Source organism: Cupressus sempervirens, chromosome 2 (genome assembly GCF_028749045.1).
Source record: "Cupressus sempervirens isolate cs-2001-9-10 chromosome 2, ASM2874904v1, whole genome shotgun sequence".
Taxonomy (NCBI): domain Eukaryota; kingdom Viridiplantae; phylum Streptophyta; class Pinopsida; order Cupressales; family Cupressaceae; genus Cupressus; species Cupressus sempervirens.
Window position 1 is genome coordinate 344,680,266 of NC_143119.1, and position 16,203 is coordinate 344,696,468.

The 16,203-nt window shown below is 34.7% G+C and overlaps 1 long non-coding RNA gene across 1 annotated transcript; it reads right to left on the reverse strand.

Annotated features, from left to right (window-relative positions):
- Positions 1-1,501: 1,501 nt before the first annotated feature.
- Positions 1,502-15,678, reverse strand: LOC149572534 (uncharacterized). The gene is made up of 3 exons (XR_016359184.1): positions 15,387-15,678; positions 1,613-1,703; positions 1,502-1,532 (listed from the first exon to the last, which is right to left on the reverse strand). It is a non-coding gene; the product is annotated as an uncharacterized LOC149572534 (long non-coding RNA).
- Positions 15,679-16,203: the final 525 nt, after the last annotated feature.

The following is a 16,203-nucleotide window of genomic DNA, read 5'->3' on the forward strand; positions in this document are numbered from 1 at the left end:
AAATGTCATTGGCAATATGAAAAAATTTGCATTCAACAATTATATATACATGTGTGGTAAATTACATTCATGGAGTGAGTTCTCAATTATCTTTCAATCTTGTTTTTAGGAAGGTAATTTTATATTGTTCATTATGAAGAATGTTAATATGTGATGGGTCAAAATATGCATATTATTATGGTGATATACTTATGTCAAGTTAGTTTTCATAATATGGTGATTTGCAATTGTCTAGTGAAACATATTATTGAGTGACTTGCGATGTGATACATAAGTGTTGCATTTGTTTATGTAAAATTATGATTGGCAACTTTAATGTTAACATCAAAATTATAAAATTATTATTAAAAAGAAAATAAAAACTAAACAAAAGATGCTAGGGAAACAAGACATACCTTAAAGAATGACCTTGGCCTATTGACCATTCTTTAAGCTCTCAAATAAAAAAATAGACTTCAAAGAATGATCATGGGCAATACATAATTACAACATAGCTTCTCTTAGCTTCAAGAATATGTATTCTCTACTAACAAGGCCAATCATGTGAAGGTGGAAGCTTTTATGGCCTCCCCTAAGACAAGACCTAAGACAAGACAAGAAACGAACTCTTTGATTGAAAATGAAAATTTATTATCAAAGTTGTGTTGCTTTATTAAGTGCAAAAGAAAATTGTCAATTGCAATATGAAAAAAATGTCCTTATTATTATTAAAATTGTGTTGCTTCACTATGTGCAAAAACAATTATCATTTTCATTATGAAAAAAATTGTATTCAACAATTATGTAAACATGTTGTGTGGTGAATTACATTCATAAAGTGAGTTCTTAATTATCTTTTAATGTTGTTTTAAGGAAGGTAATTTTACATTGTTCATTATGAACAATGTTAATATGTGATGGGTCAAAACATTCATATTACTATGGTGATCTACTTATGTAATGTTGGTTTCATAATATTATGATTTATGATTGTCGATTGAAACATATTATTGAGTGATTTGTGTGATACATAAATGATGCATTTATTTATGTGAAATTGTGATTGGCAACTTTAATGTTAACATCAAAATTATTGTTAAAAAAATAAATAGTAACCAAAAAAAATGCTAGGGACACAAGACATGCCTTAAAGAATGGTCTCTGCCTATTGACCATTCTTTAAGCTGTCAAAAAAAGACCTCAAGGAATGACCATGGCCAATGGGCATTCCCTTCCATCTTTGAAGGTTCTTTTAACCCCTTCCAATAATTTTATTTTATTAAGCATTGTATGTTTACATGTTACAAGAACTATAAGATCAATGTTTGATCAAAATGGTATTTGAAGAAATGAAAAATAACCAATCACATGCTTTGCTATTGAAATCCATATTAGCAACTTCAATTGTACGCTCAAACTTTCCATGATGGTAAAAAAAAGTAGTCAAAAACATTGCGTGGGACTTGGAGGGTCTTGTTATCAATACTTAATAGTCCACCTCTTCCAAGAGAGTTAATGATCAATAACTGTAATGCAACAAATAACAATCCAGTCTAATATAAATGTAGGCAATTCTAAATTTAGTTTAGAAATTAATGTCATAAAAATTAAAATATTACGAATATGTACATACCAATTCTATTTTATCAAGCACATCAACTTCAATGATTTCATCTTCTCTTCATCATATCAAGCCACAAGCAGTTTTGATAACCACAAATTCTCTAAATTGTTATAGTTAGTATTTCAGAACTTGACTAATAATTAATCAAGGAATCCACTGAAACATGCTTGTGATGTAAATTAATTGTACCACTTAACAAATATATAAAACTTAAAAATGGAGAGAAATTTAATAAATAATAAGAAACTAGTCTAAATTACCTTTCAGCATCTTCCTAGGAACTTCACCAGTGAGAAGATCAAAAGATTTTTAAGAGTAAGATAAAAAAAAATTTGATTAACAGTCAAACAAAATACATGACATTACAAAGTAGAATGAGAAATCAGATATAATTGTGAAAATAGACTACACATAAATAAGAAGTCATTATTAATATCATACGGGCAATTTGAATGTAATTCTAAATGAAACAAAAAGTAGGTTTGCTACATTTCAGATAAGGCCTCATCAAGATGTGATATGCCCAAGAAAGGCTTTCCCGGTGTGATAGGCCCAACAAAGAGCATTAATCCAAAAATATTGTCCACATATTCACCAAAAATCATTATGCACCTTTCTCTCCCAAATTGCAAATGATGTTTCTCTTTGAATGACTGTTTAAAGATTTGTAGATTTTGCAATGAGCAAAACAGAATTACAATTTCCAGATATTTCTCTCTCAATAACTACTAGATACTCATGGAATTTGAATTTGATGGGTTCTCATTATTATTTATTTAATAATTTTGCCTAGTCTAATTGAAATTCTATTTTATTCCAACAAAATATTCTATAGAGAATTTACTTTTGCCCAAACCAGCCATAGATTTCAGTCATGTAGGTGATGAAGTAGGCTTGCAATAAATGTATTTTGAAGTTGAAAAGACATTTTTCTCTGATTTAATGCGCATTCTCATAATGTTTTTCCCGTTGAAGCTATTCAATGCTGAAATACAACCAACACATGATTCCACCAATTGAAATCATTAAGAAACTGTAGACCTCTCCAGCTAATACGATTGGACTGAGTTTAGATTTGTCAAAGTGTCGGTAGAAAGACACAAATTAGCAAATAAGAGAAAGCTTAGAAACAAATACTGACATGGAAAGGTGATAAATTGACAAAATTAAGAATGAAGGGAAGATAGACTGACATAACTAAGAATAACAATTGCGAGAATTTTAGAAAAAGCTTAATATGGTCATGTAAAACAAGGGGAAAATATAGTTGTAGACATGTTAAATGTAATTGCAACATGTCAAGAAAATACATATGTAAAGCCATGTAGAATCCTTTTGTGTCTAATCTGAGATGTGGTGGCAGATTACAAAACATGCAAGTACAAGTTAAATGTGTCTTTTCTTTGCATGTTTTATGCTTATTTTACTATCTGAAAGACAAGCATTCTGCACATCAGTGATATGCTGGAGAAAAGAATTAAATTACTTTCCTTTTTAATAAGAAGTGTTCAATGCACTATGAAAATTTAAAAAATAGGACCAAGTATTTTAGAATATATTATACTTTTCCAATTCTGATCTTAGAATTATAAGAAATACCCAGTAAATGAATGGAGGAGATCGTGCACCTTATCTTGGGCATCATAGCTTATATTTCTCATATTTTAGGGGTACAATCTCACATTCAATTTATTCAAATTTGCTGGAATAATATTTCTGAAAAGGTTTTGAAATGCAGGAAATGTTTTTGAAGATGCCCTATTTCTTACGCCTGTCTATGTAATTAAATTTAGTCATGAACTTTTATTTTCCCTATATATCATGGGAATTTAAATTTTGACAGCATGCCACGTGTTGACAGCATTTAATCCCTTCGTGAATTTGTGATAAACAAGCACTTTCTAGAAATAAATGACAATATGATACATCTATAATTTCCATGCTTGGTTGATAGTTGTCACATTTCATCGCAAATGTTTCCTTGGTTCTTGCATTATTTCAGATTGATGGCTAACTTTTCATTCAATTTTTTTTGCTTCAATGATTTGGTTGAAAACTACTTTTATTGCTCAAATCATTTTTAAACAAGGAAAGAGAGATGTAGACAGGTCAAACTACGATTTCGAATTATTGTTCCTTATCCTTATCCTTATCATATGAAATCGTATGATAAAAATGTGGAGTGCTTGATATGATAAGACACTGCCCTATTATCATAAATAGTTTCCAAAGCTCTAACAGATGTTTGTTCTATTGTGTAGCTTCAAAGGGGAAAAGGGTTTCTAGTTTTTTGGAAACTCAGATATTTGAGTTTTGAAACATAGATAGAAAGGCCTTTGTAGACTTGTATAGAAAGGCGACATGTAGGGTTCTTATTTCTCTAATTTCATTCACATTCAACCATTTCACCCACCTACTTTTTGTTGGAATAAGTCACTAGTTTGTTGCACCAAATCTGCTATTATGTTTAACAGTTGACTACTGCTCCCTATTCTATAGCCATCAGTTTTGTAGGACTGTAGTTAACTCCACCACATGTATGCACAATTGAATTTGTCTCCAAACACATGGCAAGGTTGTTAAGTGAAGTGTTAGTGCTATCACATTAGATGATCCACATGTAAGCTCTAAACAGCTGGAAGTCCTCTATTTATAGAGGTTATGTAATTGGTTGTTTGTGTGCAGCCAGATCAATATGAATAATGAAAGTTATATTTTCCTGTTATCTGTTGTCACCATGTTTCTTTTGCTTTTCTATTTTTTAATATGGTATCAGAGTTGTTAGGTTTTTGTGCTATGCTGTTGGGTCCTGCTGTTTATCATGCCAAGCACTGTTGTGTCTTGATGTTATCAGAGCAAGGTTTAGCCAAGTTCAGCTGGAGATTTATTTAGAAATTCAGCTAGAAATATTGCTAGAGGGTTTTGTTGAAGGAAAATATATTGCTGGAAATGGTTTGTTTACAGGGCTATTTTTTTTGGAGTGATATTTGGTTGCAGGGCTGTTATGCTGCTGGAATATTGCTAGATTTGTTTGAAGGATAATTTTTTTGCTAACATGGGTTCTTCAAATGAAATTTTGCCTATCTTTGATGGAAGTGGTTTTGCAGATTGGAAGATTGCAGTCAAGAATGCTCTAAGAGAGAAGGCTTTATGGAGGTTAGTAAATAAAGAAATTGGGGAAGCTCACCAAACTGATAGAGAAAAGGAGTTGTGGAAATGCAAGTTGGAGCAAGCTAGAGAAGATATGTTGTTGTCAAATGAAAAGAAAGGTTGATCATTGAAGTCAATGTTTGCAATATGAAGATCACAATAGTGATGGTTGTAGCAAGAGGTGTACTATTAGTTGTACCTGAAACTTCAAAAGTTTTTACTATATTGATGAACCATGTATCTAAAAAATATTCCTAGAGAACTAGCGAGCATAGCGGCTGGGTACCCATGTGACTTGTTAGATGGATTATTTTTCATATGGACTCAATATTAGTATGCTAGAGAAAAGTTTAGAGTTGGTTTACCTATCATTGGATCAATGGTTTTGTGAAGTTTGAAGGGTTTGTGGTAATCCAAAACCACTTGTTTAAGTAAATCTATTGAACAGTTTGTGGTAAGCCAAAACCACTTATTTAGGTGAAAAACCTAAAAGTCTTGAAGGGTTTGTGGTAAACAAAAACCACTTGTTTGGGTGAAAGATCCTAAAGCATTTTTTTTCGAAGAGTTTTTGGTAAGCTAAAACCACTTAACTAGAAAAATGAATTTTTCATAGTGATAGTGATAGGGGAAACTAAAAATTTCTATGTTGTAAATGGGTACCTCAAAAGGCTTAATGGCAGGACCTATCATGTTTAAATTTCTTATTGTAATTTCTCCCACTGAAAGAGTCTTTGGTGGTAGAAATTAAGGGAGGATGTTGGAATAAGTCACTAGTTTGTTGCACGAAATCTGCTATTCTATTTAACAGTTGACTGCTGCTCCCTATTTTGTAGCCATCAGTTTTGTAGGACTGTAGTTAACTCCACCACATGTATGCACAATTGAATTTGTCTCCAAACACATGGAAAGGTTGTTAAGTGAAGTGTTAGTGCTGTCACATTAGATGATCCACATGTAAGCTCTAAACATCTAGAAGTCCTCTATTTATAGAGGTTATGTAATTGGTTGTTTGTGTGCAGCCAGATCAATATGAATAATGAAAGTTATATTTTCTTGTTATATGTTGTCACCATGTTTCTTTTGCTTTTCTATTTTTTAATACTTTTTCTTCTAAGTAGACTACTTTGTCAATTGCTTTTACAGAATTTGGTTGAAAACATGGATAGAAAACCCTATAGATAGTCATATATATTTCAGCTAGGAATGAGTACGAGGAAGAATCATCAGATTTAAGACAAAAACTTGTCAAGTTTCACACATTTTCAACATAGAAAATCACAACCAAATTATGTTAAAGCATGTCAGGTCAAGTTGAAATGTGATTTAAAACACAACGTTGTAACTTAGAATGCAAGTTAAAATGAGCTAGGTGTTTAATTCTTATTTGAAATTCACAAAAAAAAAAAAAAAAAAAAAAAATCCATTAAAAATTTTGAACAGCTGCATTTTACCCTCCAATAAATCCTGCACTTTGTTGATCATTTGAAAAAAATTCATTTGCTGACTGTAAATATAGTGCCGCTACCACTTTTTCAAATTTATGAGGATTAGGGTTATCAAACTTCCTATTGTTCCTTATCCTACAATTTAGTTTCTGAATATTAATCCAAATTTATGAGGATTAGGGTTATCAAACTTCCTATTGTTCCTTATCCTACAATTTAGTTTATGAATACTAATCCAGGCTTCTGACAAGTGAACTGTGAATTGCTTTCTTTGTTTTTTCGTGAAACATTTGATTGATCATCATTTCTAAGAGGGGAAAAAAAAGTTGAAAAATACTTTTTAAATACAAAATTATTCCCACCACAAACAAAACAATTCCTTCTCCTCTCCATGGTTGATTTTTTTTTCATGGATGATTTGTTTTGCTAGGTGGGTCAATCAAATCAAATTAGACTAAGAAGAAAGCAGACGAGTTTGGCATGCAGAGTATTAGAAAATACTAGATGTTTAATAATGGTGAGATTAGTCTTCAGCAAAATTCTGTTTAATGAAGATGGGTGTGCGCAAAGGATGGTTTTTTAATTTGAGGATATTGACTTTTGATAAATGATTACTGCATCGTGTCAAAATGGAATGGTGGGCAAATAGGTTCACAAAATTAAATAAATAGAACAAAAGTATCTCATAGATATCACTAAAAGATGGGTAAAAAATTTATTGAATACGAAAGAGAGTAGAACAACACAATTAGCAAAGAGAACTACAAAGCTTTATCCTGGTCCACAAGTTGAACCAGCATCTAAGATAAATCAAGAGGAAGCATCGTATTATCAATAATGTTCCAATCCAGTCCATGCTCAGAGGCCTATTTAGCCAAACAATTAGCCACACCATTCCACTCCCAAGGGATATGCATAAAAAACACAAAATCTAGAGAGTTTCATAACTGAATGATCTGCTGAATAACCAGAGCCAAATGCCAATCCACATGTACAAGGTTTTGACTATTCAATAAATTCACAACCACTTGTGAATCGGTCTCACAAATAATTCTGTTCCAACCATGTTGAAAGCATTGTTCCATTGCAACTAGGATAGCCAAGGCTTCCATGAGGTTATTAGTATGGTGGCCCTTGTGTATAGAAAACAAAAATTGAATATCACCAGAACTATCATGCCCAACTCCCCCAGTACCAGCCAAACCATGATTTCCCCAAGAAGAGCCATCAGTGTTGATTTTAAGAATGCCCACCACATGAGGAGACCAATGCCCCTCACAATTAACACGCTGAGAGTGTTGCCTAACTCTATTCCCAAAGTGGTTGTGGGGGACTAAGGGACTCCTGCCTTGAAAAGGGAAGCACAGGTGTGAGTAAATACCAGCATCTCTAGGATCCAAACCTCCACCAATGTCACATTTAGCTAGGAGTGTTTCATGAAGAGAATTAACAATTTTCCCCCACAAGTGCTTGATCTCAAGCTGCACATCATGAAAGATCCTCCTATTCCTCTCAAGCCAAACATGCCATAATATAAAGGAAGGGCCAATAGTCCAAGCAACCTAAAGAAAAGAAGTCTTGGAAGGAGGATGGCCCAGATGGACCCATAATTCAGACAGAGAGGAAACATTCCAGCATGTGCATCCCCACACACTCCACCATAAGTGCCAAATCTATTTGGCAAAGGGGCACTAGAAAAAAAGGTGAGAAATAGTCTCTTCACTTTTGCGGCATAAAACATAGATGGAAGGCCCCTGGAAGCCTCACTTGCAGAGATTCTCCCAAGTAAGACAATGATTGTAAACTAGAATCTAGAGGAAAATACACTTAGGCCATGAAAACCTATTCCAAACTTTCTTCTACCAAGAGACCTCCACCTTGCCAAAAAGTTGCTTCATCAGCATAAGGTACCTTGAAGAAACATAATACTTACCAGAAGAAGCACCTCCCCAAGCCAAAACATCAGGATCTTGCAGAGAGCTGCACTCCCTAGAAGCCAATATCTGAGATAGTTCCAACCGATCTCCCAAAGAGCCACCCAATGACCAATCTGAAGAATTCTTCCATCTGTAACCCACACCAAGGCCTAGATTATAAGCCTCCTTATAATGAGCCACCTTATTCCAACCAATAGAAAGAAAAAAATCACAAAGAGACTGCAAGTGTGGATGAGAAGATAAGAGAGGAGGATGCCCATTCCAAGAATCACTCCAAAATAGAGCCTCAGTGCCTCTGTTACAGATCCAAAATAAACTTCTCTTCACCAGGTGAGCACCACTCTTGAGGGTATTCCACACCATAGAATGTCTTCCCTCAAGAGAAAACCTAGAAATATCTGAAGGTTCAACACTAGGTAAATACTTGTGTGACAAGATACGGGCCCAAAGCTAAGACTGACTAGAACACCGTTGCCAATAAAGCTTGTCAACAAGAGCTTGACTGTACAAGATAGTAGAACGAAGACCAAGGCCTCCTTCCTTTTTTGGCTTACAAACGGTATCCCAATTGATGAGGCTCCATTTGGTATTTTGCAAATTGCCACTCCAAAGAAATTGGTGAGAGAGAGCATCAAATTCCTTAAGAAAATACACCGGGGCAGCTTGAACCATGCTTCTGTATATGGGAAGGGCCTGGATGACAGATTGAAGGAGTGTCACCCTGCCAGTAGTAGAGAGCCACCTATGAGTCCAACGATTGACTTTTTGTCGTAGTTTGTCAAGCAAGCTTTGCCAGAAAAGCCTAGGCTATCTACCCACCACAATAGGGACCCCCAAGTAAGTCAGAGGGAGAGACTTAATCTAAAATCTCAGGATATTAGCAATCCTCTGTTGGATAGGCTCAGGAGTGTTGAAGAAAAAAATAGAGGACTTGTGCTCATTAATTTTCTGCCCAGAGGTAGCCAAATAAATATCTAAGGTAAGTCGAAAGGCTTTAGCTTCCCGAATTTGACCTCTCCTAGCAAGGGTCGTATCATCAGCAAATTGGAGGTGGGAAAGAGAGGGCAAACCATTTCCCCATTGCCATCCTTGAATCAAATTTTGGGAAACATGAAACTTGATCAGTCTGCCAAGTCGCTCAACCATAATGATAAACAAATAAGGAGAGAGGGGGTCTCCCTGGTGGAGACCTCTAGATGCCCCAAAAAGCTCCGTCGGTTCACCATTAAGAAGGACAGAGTAGTGACACAACTAAGAACCCATCTAACCCATTCTTGACTGAAGCCAAAAGCCAGAAGAACTTTCTGCAAGAAATCCCAATTGACTCAGTCATAAGCCTTAGCCATATCAAGCTTAATGAACATTGCTCGTTCCCTGGGAGTAGACATAGAGTGAATAGCTTCGAAAACAATAACCACCCCATCCAAAATTTATTTTCCTGCCACAAAACCCCCTTCTTCCTAAGAGATAGCCATGGGAAGACAAACTTTAAGCCTCTTTGCTAGGAGCTTAGTAATGATTTTATAGACCACGTTACAAAGAGCAATGGGCCTAAAGAAGTCCAACTGATTAGCCTCTTCCTTCTTTGGAATAAGGACTAAGAAAGTAGCATTCAAGGCCCAAAGCATTTCTTTGTTGGAATAGGACTCCTGAACCACATCCAAAAGGTCATGATTGATAATATCCCAAAATTCCTGAAAGAATTCAACAGGGAAGCCGTCAAGCCCCGAAGCTTTGCCCTTTCGCAAGTTGAAGACCACCCCCTCCAAGTCAGACATACTAATAAGCCTCATAAGAGAGTCATTCATCTCCCTGGTCACAACAGTAGGAATACAAGAAAGGATTGTAGTCTCCTCAATCTATGCTAGAGGTAAATCATCTAAAAAGAGAGCAGAGTAAAATTGAATAGCTTCTCTGGATATCATGAGCACTAAAATGGTTATTTTCTTTGTATTGAATCATCACTTCTCTATTTTAAGCCAATCTTGAAAAGGAAATAAATAATTATTTATGAAGCTTCTATTATCATCACATTTACCTCATTCAATGCACTAACTATAGCTCATAGTTGAAGTTCATTTTTTAAATATGGATGTTTCCCAATCAGGGCTTCTAGACGTGTTGCAAAATTGCTCTACAACATTATTATGTAGTGGGTATAGTAAATGAATTGATTTCATTTTCTTTGAATAAACAGATAATATCACACATGTAGTGAATACATCATGTCAAACATTTTTTTAAGCAGAAACACAAGGTGTGGAACCTCTGTCAACATAGAGAACTCATGTCTAAACTGGCCCAAGTGATTGTTTTGAATGTACCAACTTTAATATGGTTTGAATGCTCTTTAAATTTCTTGGAATGAACGTATAGATTGGATTATTGAGGTTGAGGCTAGGGCTCTTGCAGTATCTTGTGAATCTTAAGTCTGATTGTAGAATCATGTCAAGTTCTTCAACTCGTCTTTTACAGTAGTTATAATACACTTCTTGTTCCCAACATAATATCCTCCCGATATGTCACATTCATCCCAGACCAATACATTTTGGCAATCCTTTGCTTCAATTAATCTACACACTCCAAATCAATTTTTTTAACTAAACAGTAACTCCCACACTTAGATGTTCAAAACTTCAAATATCTCTACTGCAATATCGTGGGCTTGTGCCAATGAGAGTGTTATCCAGAGAGCCACATTGTGGTTGGTTATCAAATAGAACTTTTCGTGTAAGTATCACAGTGGAAAAACATAATTTGTCTGTCTTCTATAGCATGTTTTGAGGCATCTTGTTGGCTATATATAGCCTTGTAGTGATGTTGTAACACTCTGGTCCCACATTGTGGATATAGTGTTCAACTTTCCTATATTGGGCTCCCTGCAAAGAATACACATGAATGCATAATAATCAGCTGCTAATTGACACCAAAACAAAAGGTGGACTTTGATTGTGATCTTTTCTATCATAATCAAGTCTCGCAGATCACAACCTTTCAACAGACAACTTTATCGATCACCTTTTGTTTATGATTGTAATATCTATCAAGTCTTTTGCTCAAGTCACTAAACTTTATGTAGATTTTGATCATGCTTATGTTTTCTCTTATCAATGGCAACATCATCTTGAAATATAAATTTTGCTTATTGGATCCAGCTCTGTTTTCTTGGTGGCAATTTTAGTACCCATTTTATTCCCAGTCTCTACAATTTCAGCTTGCAAAACTGTCCACTATGTGCTCAAACACAATCAATTCAGCAATTTCATTCAACAGAGCTCATCAGGATGAGGAGTGTTGGAAGAAATTTGATGATGATCTGCTCAAACTCAGAAGTTCAGAAGTTGTGGACCAGTTAACTCAAATGCCATAATTGTACGAATATTAAAGAGTTGGTGTATGAGTTGGATATCTGCTTGGATGATGTAATTGTTGATTGCCTGAACACCAATCCAGCATTCCACATAATTGGTTGATTGCCTTCCGCATTGATTAATCATAGTGCTAATTCCAAAAGGAGGTGATCTTCATTTGGTCTAGATTCTCATTAACATATTGTTTGATGATTTCCCTCCTATTTTCCTATCTAAATTTGATCCACAACCAAGTTTAACTAAACCTGTGGATGGTGTCCAAAGACCTAGTGACAAATTTTAGTTTAGTGAGTCTTCATCAAATCCGATGCAAAATCTAATTCCTCCTGACCCTCAGTTTACTTTCCCAAAAAAACTATTTTATTTCTAACTCTCCATTCATCATCAATTAGCCCTCATTTGATAGCCCAAATAAGTCATAAACCACCTCTAGCTCCATAAAAATCAGCCCTCCTCACCTAAAATATTAATGCCCAAGTCAGACCCTTTGGTATTATCTTCTTTCCATATCCCTTGAGCATCCATTCCTCTTCAAAGCTTTCTTCAATGAGAGCTAACCAACCTAGGCTTGACATTCACCTCTAATATTTCTTGAGTTTAAATTCCTAACTTTACCTCCTTTGATTTTTAAGAGTGAGGTTTTCCTTTTCATGCTTGACAGTAATGATGAAATTGTATCCTCTTCCTTCAAAGGCTCAATGATAGAGTTTACCAAAGAAAATTGATGTTTTTCCATTAATCTTTTAAACTTCCTCTTCCTTGAGTCTAGATTTCCATCTCCTTTTTCTTTTAACTAAAGAGTGATGTATCAAGTAGAGCTATAGATTTCCTACAACTATTTTTTCTTACTAGACATCCCTATTCTTCCTAGATGAAAATTTGACTAGACATCTTTTCCCTTCTTTGGGAAACTCTCTCTTCTCTATAATTTCATACAAAAATGTTTTAAGACCACTCCCTATGTCTAGTAATAATCTTAATTTAAAAGACTAGAAAGTCGTCCTTTATATTCATTAATAAGATAGGATTGTTTTGAATCTCTACCCTTTTTTCCAAAAATTAAACTGTCTATTTTGATGTTCATTCCTAGTATTCTTTCCTGGATCCCATGATCTGCAACCTAAATGGCAAAGAGAATCTCCATTTCCATTTTTCATCCTTTCCCCTGTCTGAGAACCCATTATGTTGATTTTTCTCCCTATATTTGGCAATTCATGAAAGCCATTAGATGGTTCTCTTTCTTTCACTACAAGCATCCATCCTCTACAATGCTTCTCTCGGATGGATTGGCAATAGTGTCCAAGGCTGAAATAACCTATAGGGATTCCAAAAGACTTTTAAAATGTAGCGCCAGAATTATCCTTTCCTCCATACCTCTTCAAATGTGAACAACTGCAATACTTCAATTTCCCCTAACAAAATCCTCCCAGTTCCAAAACCACTCATTGGGCTCCCCATCATTAAATTGAAGGACGAGTTCCACTAAGGTGCCTATTCTATTCCTGCCCCCAAATAGCTGATGGAAATCTTTAACAACAATGACTTAATCTAACATAGAAATATGCAATGCGACCAAACGCAAATAAACCCCAAAATCAGGGGTTTGGTTTTGGAATTTTGAAACACAAATTACAAAAACTGCACTTCAAATAAGCCTCAATACAAATTAGGAAGTTGTTTCAATGTTCAACAACACCCCACATCACAATGATGAACTAAGATCATGCTCAAATTCAAAAAATTGTAGAGTACTTTTTAATTATTTAGATACAAACACAAGCAATAGGCAGTCCAAGAAAAGCATTGACACCAATAAAATATCTATAAAATAAAATAGATCCAAAATAGTTTTCTTGGAAACCAAATTCCAATACATCAGATTGTTGTGTCAATGCAAAGAATCTAAACGATTAGGCTCTCTTGATTTTGCAACCCTTGCCCACCATGGTCTTTGATTTTGAAGCCCTTACCCACCATGGACTCTGATTTTGAAACCCTTACCCACAAGGTCAAAGGAAGCAAAAGGTAATAATATCCACTTAGGAACAAAATAATTGAAATATTTTTGTCAAAATGTGTTTCAAAACTAGCAGTTGGCTTTGTTTTTTTGCATTGGGATCAACACATATAATTTCCATTTCTATATACCCTGTTACCAACATTAACCTATAACCACGGAAAGAAAGCTGAAGGAATTTTTACTTAAAAGCAAGGACTAGAATAACAGATGACAAAGTCGTTAATCTTTCTTTTATTTCTATTCATTGCTCTTTGGACTCCATCTAACTACATGTTGAATTCAAAAGCTTTTGGATTAAAACTATGTAGAGATCACACTTTGGATAAGGAGAGCAAACAAAAAATTGAATTCAAGTAAAATCCCCAAAATTGAAAAGATCTCCTAATTGAAAGCAAGATAATCTGCATGGTTTTTATAGTATGCCACCTAAACAGATAGGCAATAATATTGAACTAATCAGATCCATTATCAATTGAAGACAGATAACAGAAAAAAAACTCCACTCTATAGCTTTAGAAATTAAAACTTGGGGATGATAACAACAGACGCTAAATCCAAAAAATCAGAAAGGCTATTTTGATCACATCAATGAACTATTGGAGGGTGTGCAGATGTTAGGGGAGACTCCAGAGAGCCTGTGGTTATCTAACCGTCTGTCCATTCCAGTAGCTGCGGATCTCATTTCACAAGGCGAATGAGCCGGTCAAGGTAACTGTAAACATATGGTGGACTTTGTGGTGGCCAAGAGAATGGGTTGCGGTTTAGGGTTGAGCTATTTGGAATTGAAGTATGTATGCAGGAGAAGCACAATCAAAGAAGATGTGCAGATGACAGACATGGGTAAATAAATGACAACAGTGACCCTGTTGGGTATCATTGTTCAGCTCTCCCCAATTCCTGCTGAGACTAGGAAGGAAGTTGAATCTTCCACTTCTCCCTCTCTCCCTCAAATAATCACTAGAGATTGTCTGGAGGCGTATTCTTAGGCATGGGAAATCATTGATTTTGTTGACAGGGTAGAATATAGTTATACAGAAGACTACAGAATTAGCAGAGAAGCAAGCAACAGAGTCACCAGCGAAGCAGGGGACAAGATCTATAATAGGGTGCTAAAGAAAAGGGTGGTTCTATTTAGAGATCCCGGGTAAGCAAAATCTCCTCACAATGTAAAAGAAAAATAGAGAGTCTGGTAAGTATTAAGGCAAATCATGGGTTAAAAGATAAGGAGACTCCATAGACTGGAAGGAAACTGCATGGAGGAAAGTCGTGTACAAGTTATGCAACAGCATTGACAGTAATGAAGATACCAATGTGAATGATCTACTGAAGGAATTAGAGAGTTGCTTGACAGATATAATAAATGAATGCCTAAACAAAACTCAATGTCTTTTGTTGCTCAACTATGGGAAATGGGCCCTCGGCAATGGCGAAAGAAAGATTGCCACATCACTTCATACAGTGGGAAAGGCAAGGAAACCATGAAGATTCTTTACGAACACAGACAAGGTAGTCACTGATGGACAGTTAAAGAGTTAAACCCCTGCTAGAATTGGGTCCTGTACCAATTAATTAGGGTTTCTTCTCGGGGAGGGATGTGTGCCAGCAATTAATGGAGGCATGCAAAGTAGAGGGAGGAATGGAAGGGATTCACGGAGTATTGGTGGAAATCAAGACGTGTTTGTTACGGGTTTAGCAGTATATACTGTGTAATAGATTTAAGGGCAATTCATCTCTGCAGATGTGAAAGAAATGTACCCAACATACCATATTTCTCCTATCTCATTGGATCTACAAACCTTTAAATTTTTTGAAAATATATATAAACTTAAAATTATCCTGCACAGAGGTTGGATTACATACCAAGAAGAAAAATCTTCACTCCATCAGCTGCGGCCGCTCCCCTGTTCTCCCTGCCTCTTCCTCTTCCTCTTCCTCTGTTACCAAAAAGAAAAAAGAAAAAAAACCAAAAGAAGCAAACAAATACAGATAAAAATAAATATCTAAAAATTCAAAAAAACATATCAGACAAACACACAGAAACTAAACAAATAGACTAGATAGACCAGTGTGCACACTTTACAACAAATAAAACCCAAAAATGCAAAGAAAAAAATCCTAACCCAAAAAAAAAATCCTAAGAAATAAACTCAAACAAGAATGAAGCAATAAATGTGTTTTCCATTTGAGCAGAATTACTTATAGTGCCCAAAATCTCTCCCGCTCCTTTCCAATTTTTGCGACTTTTCCACAACGGTCAAATTTTGCAATGCATTAGGAATTTTGTAAATCGTTTCAAATTTGAACCTCTTTGGAATATTGGAAAACATGTTTCTTGCGAGTATTTGCAAAATGATTCATTTGATAGGAAATATGAACTTGTTTTATTATTATTATTATTGATTCAAAGGTATTTTAATATATTAAATAAATTATTATTTAAAATTTTAAAAAATATTTTTAAAATTTATACATAAATGTGTAGTAGAAATTTGTTTACCATTATTTAATAAAATATATAATTTCAAAAAGTTTAATTTTATTATTATTATTATATAACGTTATTTTATTTTAATTAGTTATAAAAATATATTTATGCTAAGATAATATATACAAATATTTAGAATTTAATAATAATTTATACATTGAAATTATTATTTGTAATGGTAAAACTTGTTTA